General features: G+C 38.0%; 1 pseudogene; it reads left to right on the top strand.

The window, feature by feature from the left end:
• Nucleotides 1-7,941: 7,941 nt before the first annotated feature.
• Nucleotides 7,942-9,611, top strand: LOC110309839 (annotated as a pseudogene).
• The last annotated feature ends 1,296 nt before the right edge of the window (nucleotides 9,612-10,907 follow it).

The raw sequence follows: 10,907 nt of genomic DNA, 5'->3' as shown, positions 1-10,907 counted from the left end.
CCTTAATTTTTGTCCTCTCATTGTGTTCTTGGTTTTCTGGATGTTTTGGGTTAGGAGCTTTTTGTATTTTTCATTTTCTTTGACTATTGTTTCACTGTTTTCTTTGGTATTTTCTGCACCTGAGATTCTCTCTTTTATCTCCTGTATTCTGTTGGTGATGCTTGCATCTTGTCTCCTGATCTCTTTTCTAGGTTTTCTACTTTCAGGGTTGTCTCCCTTTATGATTTCTTTATTGTTTCTATTTCCATTTTTAGATCCTGGATAGTTTTGTTCAATTCCTTCACCTATTTGGTTATGTTTTCCTGTAATTCTTTAAGGGATTTTTGTGTTTCCTCTATACAGGATTCTACCTGTTTTTCTCTGTTGTCCTATATTTCATTAAGGGAGTTATTTATGTCCTTCGTAAAGTCCTCTATCATCATCACGAGAAGTGATTTTAAATCCATATCTTCCTTTTCAGGTGTGATGAGGTATCCAGGATTTTCTTTGGTGTGAGAACTGGGTTTTGATGATGCTGAATAACCCTGATTTCTGTTGATTTTGTGCTTGCCCTTGCATCTGGCCATCTGGTTATTTCTAGTGCTACCTGCTCTTGCTGTCTGGACTGGAAACTGTCCCTCCTTTAATCTTGGCTGTGTCAGAGTCCAGCTGTCTCTGTGATCATGTGATTCTGGGATCCTATTATACTTAGATCCCAGGTGTGTCAGAGCTCCTGGTTAGTAAAGCTGCCTGTGGGATCCTGAAATCCTGTTATGATCAAGCTCCTGAGATATGGTCACCCTGGGTGTGTTAGAGTACCTGGGAGTTAAGCTGCCTCTGGTAGTTGTAGGACTGTAGGAGGGGCCAGCACCCAAGGTCTACTCAGAGCACTCACTCAGACTGTAAGTAACCTGTACCACTGACCTGGCAGAGTTTCCTGTGTTCCTGGATCCCAGCAATCACAGTTACTCCTGGTGTTGGCACAGAAGTTGTGGGGTAACAGTATTTTTAGATAATTTTTTTTTCTTATCTCCAATATAATTCACTATTTTGCAAGCTAAATGGAATCCAGGGAGACTTTTCGAAAGAGTTTTATTTGAAGGAAACAAAAATCTCAGCAAAAGACTGGGATTTGCGCAATGCATTAGGGTAATGTACTTGATACATATCTATTTACTAATATATATTTATTAAAAATCATATTTAATTTTATAATCTGATTTTATTACTGATAGTGTTAATGTTTCAGATGAATTTTCTACTCAGAATTATCCTGTACATTCTTCTGAATATCCAACTGTAAGATTTTCTTGTTTATGTATTTCTGTGATTTTTCTCTAGTAAATTAATTTGCTTTACAAGAAGAGAATATCATTTGTAGTAATAGCATTAAGGATTACTTGGAACTACACTTAACCTCATATTAGACTTACATAACAATGTTAGTTAAATAACCAAAAATATTTTGTAATTATTAAGTTCGTTTGTATTGCATTTAATTTGAAAGTGCCATTTATTAATGTATATCAAAGTAAATCTGACAACTATAAAGAGATGTACAAGGATACCTTTATATATCTTTATTTCTATGCATGATTCAATTCTAGTAATTAAATTGGAATCTACACTAGCCTTGTCTAAGAAAGAAAACATACATAAAACCTGACATCAGTCCTTCCTTCTTTACATAGTTCACAGTACCTTGAAATATAACATATAATTTAGTTGCTCCCATATGTTTAGAATGTCTAATTTTGTTTATATTGTAGACATAACTTACATATTTACTAAAACTTAGTGTTAAGTACATGGTTTTACATACTAAATTAACTCTAAATATCAGCTTTCTTTATCTTATAATGTTTGATAAAAACACACAGTGGTACAAAATCCAAGTAAACAAAAAAATTCTAATTGTATTATATATTACATTTTTACTTTAATTATAATTAATACACATAAGCCTATGTGTATATGTACACATATATATTATTTTTGTAAAAATTTCCTACATGGCCTGAAAATGCCCCCCAAGACCTATGTACCACTTAAGAGAATACCCAGTAGATGGCATGAGAAGCCTCTTTTCAGATTCTTCTTCAGAGGAATCTTCAATACTTACCAAAAGTTTCATTGCTATTGCTTTAGTTTACCTCCCAGAGGTTAACGATAACTCCTCCTTGCTAAAGAAAGCATGCACTTTGGACATGAACATGAGAGATATGAATTGAATATCACCTGAAAGTCTCCCCCACGGAATATTGTAGCTACTCATTTGGAACTTTGTGGGGTTTTTGTCTTCTATCCTTGCCCATCCCTTTTCTTCCCCTTTTCAGCATTTCTTTTTTTTTAATTGGATATTTTCTTTATTTACATTTCAAAGGTTATTATCCCCTTCCTTGGTTTCACTTCTGAAAACCCCCTATCCCATCACCCCTCCTCTTGCTCAACAACCGACCCAGTCCAGCCTCCCTGTTCTGGCATTCCCCTACACTGGGACATTGAGCCTTCTCAAGGGCCTCTCCTTCTATTGATGTCCAGCAAGGCCATCCTCTGCGACATATGCAGCTGGAGCCATGCGTCCCTCGATGTATACTCTTTTGTTGGTGGTTTAGTCCCTGGGCAATCTTCGGGTACTGGTTGGTTCATATTGTTGTTCCTCCTTCAGCAAGCTCCTTCAGCTCCTTGGGTACTTTCTCGAGTTCCTACATTGGGGACCTTGTGTTCAATTCAATGGATGACTGTGAGGATCCACCTCTATATTTTTCAGGTACTAGCAGAACATCTCAGGAGACAGCTATATCAGGTTCCTCTCAGCAAGTACTTGTTCGCATCCACAATAGCGTCAGGGTTTGGTGACTATATATGGGATGGATCCGGGACAGTCTCTGGATGGTCTTTCCTTCAGTCTCTGTTATACACTTTGTCCCTGTAACTCCTTCCATGGGTGTTTTGTTCCCTCTTCTAAGGAGGACTGAAATATCCACACTTTGGTGTTCCTTCTTGAGTTTGATGTGTTTTGCAAATTGTATCTTGGGTATTGTGAACTTCTGGGTTAATATCCACTTATCAGTGAGTGTATACTATGTGTGTTCTTTTGTGATTGGTTTACTTCACTCAGGATCATATTTTCTAGTTCTATCCATTTGCCCAAGAATTTCATGACTTCATCGTTTTTAATAGCTGAGTAGAACTTTATTGTATAAATATACCACATTTTTTGTATCCATACCTCTGTTCAAGGACATCTGGTTTCTTACCAACTTCTGGCTATAATAAATAAGGTTGCTATGCACATAGTGGAGCATGTGTCCTTATTACATGTTGAATCATCTTCTGGGTATATACAAAGGAATCATATAGCTTGGTCCTCCAGTACTACTATGTCCAATTTTCTGAGGAACCACCAAACTACTTTCCAGAGTGGTTGTACCAGCTTGCAAGTCTACCAGCAATGGAGGAATGTCCCTCTTTCTCCACATCCTCTACTGCATCTGATGTCACCTGAGTTTTGATCTTAGCCATTCTGACTGGTGTGAGGTGGAATCTCAGATTTGTTTTGATTCAACCCTTTAACACTAAATGGGAGGGATGAAAGGATAGAGGTCAAATGAAAGGCTTCCCTCAGTAAATTCAAGGGTCTGAAAGTGAGGACATTATCCTTACACTGCTTCCTACTGATTAGGGTCATTGAGTTCCTGGGAGCAAGTTTGATGTTTACCATCAGGAACCTAATTTCTTCTTATTGTTTCTTACTAGGAATGACAACTGAACAAACCAAGACCAACAGTAATCAACAGCAACCACCCAACAAACAAACAACAGCCACTCTACCTCTCAGAGTCCTTGCATTTTTATATACATTCTGAAAGGTCCACAGAATTCCAAATGTCACATAGTCACCCAAACTATCTGCAGCTGGCAAAATCACAGCCCCTGCAAGAGCATGAGGCAAGTCAGAATCAGCTGCTGTGGAAAATGTGAAGCAGCCCACACCTGTGATTAAAAACAAAACAAAACAAAACATATTCTTATATATTTATGTTTTCTAAAAAAAAATCAAATAATCATAATTTTTCTTGTTATCACAGCTAGGCAGATTCTATATCAATCTCATTTCTATGTGTGCATGTATCTACATACACATGTATGTATGTATATATGTATGTATCTACATATGTATACATGCACATATACATATGTGTACTTATATCTATATGTATAAACACAAACATAGACACAGACACACACCCATATATATATGCACACACACACACACACACACACAGATACATGCTACAGAATGACTGTAAAAGATTCAGGAACACTTGGAAGCATATGAAGATTTCAAAGATGTCTAACTGAGAGATTGAAGCAGGAATTTTGTTGGATACCTAAGAGAATTTCCTGAGGATCAACAAACTGTAGCCACAGGTCATAGTAAAGCCTAGCCTCAGGACTAAGCCAATTTATAAAAACGAGTTGTAATTCTATGGAGATTGTAGGAGCAATGACTGGTAATAGATCTTTATAAACAGTGAGAAGATGATCTAAGCCAGGTCCCTGGAAAAGACATATTTGCCCTTCCCCAGGAAGCATTAATAGTTGGCAGCTTTTAAAAGAATAGAGTCCTGTGTTTAACATATAATTTAGAATCACTTTCACAAATGTCAATAGAAGTCACACAGTCTTGTGGAATTCCAATATTTCTCCCAGTTGACAACTATTCTAAATGAGAAATTTCAACAAATAGTTAACTTTTAGTCATTAGGATAAGCCTAATATATTTACAGCAAAATTGAAAATAATCCCTGACCAGTACAGGGTGTTTGGGTATTTAGAGTCACAGATGATGAGACCAGTGTGATGACTTTGCTCAGGATATTTTACTAGGAATGTCAACTTGAGCATAGGATGACTTGTGTTAGCCAGAAAATTCTGAATCTCTACACACAAGAGACATATCTGATGTTAAATCTGCTTTATTCTGTCAGGTCTGAAAAGTCCACCATTAGCCTGAGGAGTAAAGTCACCAAATGTTATTAAATTCCTACCAGGAAGAAGGAGTTCCTTGGGGAAGTCAGCACTACTTAATTGGAGCATATTTGACAAGACTTGCAACTTCTCATAGACTAATTCAATATGCCTGTTTCGAGTGGCCTTTGAAAAGCATTAATAATGCTTCAGGCTTCTTCCTACACCTCCCTACATATAAGGCTGACAAGGCTTGCCGTTATGTTTGAAAGATTGAGTTCGAAGTCCTCAGGAAAAAAAAAAATGTTTCTAATTTGTAAAGCATGCTCGAGCAGTAATAAACAAACTTTGAGGACACAAAAAGAAAACAAACTTGAGAAATGATTCAGTGGTTTCCCAGAAAGATGTCTTTCTTACCTAGCAAATTAAACATTTAATGCACATTATTACAATATAAATATATTGCTACAGTAAGATTTTAAAAGCAGCAATAATGAATATATATGAAGATGCATTGATAAGTCACAAATTCTGTAAAAATATAGACAACATCCAATAAATTCAGTTATTCAATTCCTGTTTTCTTCTAAGGTGTTAGATACTAGGGTGCTGTTAAGTGAATGATTTAGACCCTCATACTAAGACAGCGCTCACTGAATTAGTGGGTTTTCTTTATTTCTGATAAAACCACACACAACATACAGCCCAAAGGAAAGGGCTTATCTGACTTATATTTCCATATCACAGCCCATCATTGAGGAAAACCAGTCCAATAACTCAATGTGGCAACCTGGAGGTAAGAACGAAGTTATACAACATGGAGGAATGTGTCATTGATTGGTCACTAGGACGTGCTCAGTCTTATACAGCTCAGTAATTAAGTAATCTGCTTAATTAGGGGTGGCACTACAAACAATGGGCTGGGCTTTTAAAAAGCAATCACTAGTCAACAAAATGCCTCCAAAGAACTTCTATAAAGACAAGTCTTATGAAGATAATTTCTTAATTTATATTCCCTCTTCCCACATCCCTTTATCTTGTATCAATTTGACAATAAAACTGGCCAGCACTCAGTTCATGATGGTTGTTTAGGAGATGTAGGTTTGTTTTGTTTTGTTTTGTTTCATTTTATATTTAAAAGCAGTCACTCTGTTGGGATTTCATGTGAGTCTCAAACTGAGGGATGCATTTATGTTTGTGATCTTTTTGTAGAATTAAGAATAAAGTCATATTTCTCTTTATAGAGAATGTCACCCTTAACAGTCAACACCCTTGTTCTACCAATTTCTCCAGGAATATTCCCCTTTCACCAAACAAAGACTACTCTATGGATTTTAATTAAACTCTTACAGTATGTCCTTATATAATTGGTGGGAGAAGGTAGCAGAAAGTGTAAAAAAAAAAAAAAAATGCAATCTATGCTATCGCCAGCAAGGCACCAACAGGCCTTGCTCTCATCTTGTGGAGACTCTGACCCAGAGCTTTGAAATCTCTCCACCCAGCTACTAAGTTCCCACTGGTAAATCGCTACCACACCAGCCCTATGCTCCAGGTTCCCATGGTCTTTTGTGGTGCACTTTTTGCAAACCCATTCTTTGCCTCTGAACCTTTCTCTCTGAAACCCAGCTGAGTGGTCACACGATCCTTCACCACACAATCTTAGTATAGAATCAAAAGGAAATACAATCACTGGGCACAACATCTAGCATCCTAATTGTAAGCTACCTGAACCAGGGAGTCTGTGCTACCTACATTTTCTCTCCATCATCTTTCCTATCCACAGCCTGTCCCCTCTCCGACCTCCGCCATCCTTCTTTCTGACCCAGAAGTCCCACCTACTATCCCAGTGATTGGTCTCCTTGAAATCTTTATTCATTAGAAGGGTCACATGGAGTCCTGAGTACTTGATTCATGTCTCTTCCCAGGCAACCTGTCTTGGGGAAGTGAAATTAGCATCAAAATTCAACCAGCACCAGGGATATCCACAACATTTCCCCCTTTTGGTCCAATTAAAAGACTCATAACTTAGATATAAAATGAGTACAACTTTACCATTTTGTAATTTGTAATAAAAAACAAGACAGACCTAATACCCAGTCCATCATTTTTGTCAATTAAATAGAACACTCTGTCATCTGTCCTAACTTATAAAACTTATAAATCTATAAGTTACGTCCTATCTGAAAACTATCTCTCAAATGTTCTCTCAATGCTAAATAGCCTGGGTTGGCTATGAGACTATAAGTAGTCTTTCAACCCCATCAGAATTCCAAGAATGATTAACATTATCTGAAAATATAGGAAGCCTAACACAGCTTAAAGAACTGAGACAAATTGTAGTGACAGTTGCCTACCTATATAGCCCCAGTAAGTCAGGAAGTTGAAGCATCAGTCTTCAGCCTTCTGGCCCAGGATATTCTGACAGACCTTGAAAAGCAGGAATTATTAAGGATGAGCCTATTCTGTCTCAGATGAACTAAGCTGTCCTAACATGTCACTTGTGTCCTCTGAAGAATGGCACTGGTCTACAGGAGAGATAGGCTATTTCTGCCCAGTGACCACCTAGCCACAATGTACCACCTCGTCTGGAGGTAGAGATTCTCAGCTGCTTCTGTGAATACATGAATGGGGAGCAGTTAGGAACAGATTTGTCTCAACAACAGGTGAATAAATAACATTAAATTTCACATTCTGTGGATTTCAGACAACAGCCAGAGAGGAGAGCCAGGGTTGTGGCTCATAGGTGCGTGGCACCATGGCCCAGGCTGGCCTGAGGGGTGCCTGCTACCTTGTAGGCCAAGATGATTTTGAGACCTGTGGATTTGGGATATGAATTCATCTGAAAAGCCACTTTGGGGATATGACTATGATTTCTGATGGAACCAGAATGGAATATATATATATATATATATATATATATATATATATATATATACATATATATTATACTAAGTATATATTAAAATTAAACATTTGACTTAAAATGCCATGATAAAATTTGCATAATGCAAGATGGTTCTAGCTACCTCCTTGGATTGGGTACGATTGGGTATGTTCCTGCTGCTTTACTTCAGTGGATGCAACAAATGTGAAGAGAAAAAGGAGACAGGACTTCCAACTGGAGATCGTCTAGAGCTAGTGCAGAAGCTTTACAAAGGTACTGGAGAAACGGGGAGCCCAGTTGTCAATCCCATTGATTCCGGGGGATCAAGAAACGATGAAAGAGATGTTTAAAATCGATCAGTTCAACTTTATGGCAAGTGAGATGATTGCATTCAACAGATCCTTACCAGGTGTGAGGTTAGAGGGGTGTAAAACAAAGGTGTATCCAGATAACCTTTCTACAACAAGCGTGGTGATTGTTTTCCACAGTGAGGCACAGAGCACACTTCTGCGAACAGTCCATAGTGTCCTTAATCACCCGCCAAGACACATGATAGAAGAGATTGTTCTTGAGATGATGCCAGTGAAAGAGGCTTTTGAAAAGACCTCTAGAGAGTTATGTGGGGGAAAACAAAAAACAAAAACAGTTCATGTAATTCGAATGGAGCAACATTCTGGGTTAATTGGAGCTAGATTAAAGGGGCTTCTGTGTCCAAAGCCAAGTGCTTACCTTCTTAGATGCTCACTGTGCATGTACACCAAGGTAGCTGGAGCCTCTATTAGCCCAGATCAAATGTGATAGAACAGTGGTGTGTTCTATCATCAACGTGATCAGCAATGACACCTTTGAGTACAGGGTGGGCTCTGACATGACCTATGGTGCATTCAACTGGAAGCTCAATTTTCATTGGTATCCTGTTCCCCAACGACAAAAGGAAAGGTGACTGGACTCTTTCTGTCATAACACCTACAAGGGCAGGAGACCTTTTATCAATAGACAGAGATTACTTTCAGGACACTGTAACATATGATGCTGAAATAGATATTTGGGGAGGAGAAAAACCTAGAAATTTCCTTTAGGATTTGGCAGTGTGGAGGAACTTTGGATATACTGACATGCTCCCATATTGGTCATGTGTTTCAGAAAGCTACACCTTACACATTTCCAGGAGAAACAGGGCAGATTGTCAATAATAATAATAACAGATGGCTTGCAGAAGTATGGATGGATGATTTCAAGAATTTCTTCTATATAATTTCTTCAGGTGTTACAGAGGTAGATTATGGAGATATATCAAGACTCAGTTTATATCATAAACTATAATGTAAACCTTTCTCTTGGTACCTAGAAAATATTTACCCTGATTCTCAAATTCCTATTCACCATTTCTCATTGGAAAAAACACAAAATGTGGAAATAAATCAAGGTCTAGATAACATGGCTAGAAAAAAATAATGAAAAGGTTGAAATTTATAATTGTCATGGTTGTGAGGTCACCAGGTTTTTCCTACACTGCCTACAAAGATATAAGAACACACAGACTTTGTTTGCTCATTTCCAAAATGAATGGCCCACTTACCATGCTCAAATTCCACCACCTAAAAGGCTACCAGGTCTGGGAGGATGATCCAGTGAAATTAACCCTGCAGCTTGTGAACAGTGCCTGGATCAAGCCACAGAAGAGGGTAGCTAGGTGCCCAGCATTAGAGACTGCACTGCAAGCCAGTGCCAGCAGTAGCTTCCTCAAAATGTCACCCTTCCCAAAATATTCTGAGACCAAATTTACAACAACAAGGAAAGAAAGAAAGAAAGAAAGAAAGAAAGAAAGAAAGAAAGAAAGAAAGAAAGAAAGAAAGAAAGAAAGGAAGGAAGGAAGAAAGAAAGGAAGAAAGAAAGAAAGGAAGAAAGAAAGAAAGAAAGAAAGAAAGAAAGAAAGAAAGAAAGAAAGAAAGAAAGAAAGAAAGAAAGAAAGAAAGAGGTCCTCTAGCTTTTCCTTTGCTGTCAACCAGCCTTCCTGTCCGAGGACATGAGACTGCAAAGGAGTGAGACTGTGCATACTGATATTTATAGGACTGGAAGAGTAACCCCTCAGCAATTACGTTTGTGAGGAGGAAATATTTACAGTTGAAGTAGAAACTTTAACAGTACTGATATCATCTAAGAGGGTTGTTCCCAATTATTCACTCTATATCTATTTTCCTAGCATTGAAGTTTAAGACCCTGGAGACTCTTTCCCCATGAGTGAGCTAGAACATCTCATAAAACATGACTGATTCCACTGGCTGCACTGCCATTGAATAGGGCTTAATTTATTGGATGGAACACAGAGCCCTTAATGGAGGAGCTAGAGAAAGTACCCAAGGAGCTGAAAGGTTCTGCAACCCTGTAGGTGGAACAACTATATGAACTAACCAGTAGTCCCAGAACTCGTGTCTCTAGTTGCATATGTAGCAGAAGGTGGCCTACTTGGCCATTATTGGGAAGAGAGATCCCTTGGTTTCACAATCGTTATATGCCCCAGTATAGGGGAAAGCCAGGGCCAATAAGTGATAGTGGGTGGGTAGGGTCGCCTGGTGGGGGGAGTATATAGGGGACTTTTGGGGTAGCATTTGAAATGTAATTGAAGAAAATATCTAATAAAAATTGAAATAAAAAATTAACAGAATTAATTTCAATTTTGGTTTTGGTGACCCCTTTTTTCTCAGAGACGTTCCTGAAGAAACTGCTTCACACGTTTTCTCAAAGTATACATAAAGTTACTAAGAAGACATTTCAAGTGGCACCTTGAAAGGACTATATTATTAACACTAGACAAACGGTAAGAACAAAACTTCTCATGTTAATAGACAACTTGCCCTGCTAGATTGACAGCACCTCTACATACTTATCCCATAGCTACCAACGAAAAAATGGGTACCAAGTTCTAAAAGTCTGTTGTTTATAACAGCAAAGTCTAAGTGAAGGACTGCTGGTAAATATTTAATAGGCACAACCCAATATCCAATTTTATATTTTAAAAATAGATCTGGATGCTTCACATTTGCCAGATATCTGTGTTTCAAATGCTGTA

This window comes from Mus caroli, chromosome 14, assembly GCF_900094665.2.
Source record: "Mus caroli chromosome 14, CAROLI_EIJ_v1.1, whole genome shotgun sequence".
In the NCBI taxonomy this organism is placed as follows: Eukaryota; Metazoa; Chordata; class Mammalia; order Rodentia; family Muridae; genus Mus; species Mus caroli.
Note: the sequence above shows the minus strand (reverse complement) of the source record. Positions and strands in the feature narration are given on the sequence as shown.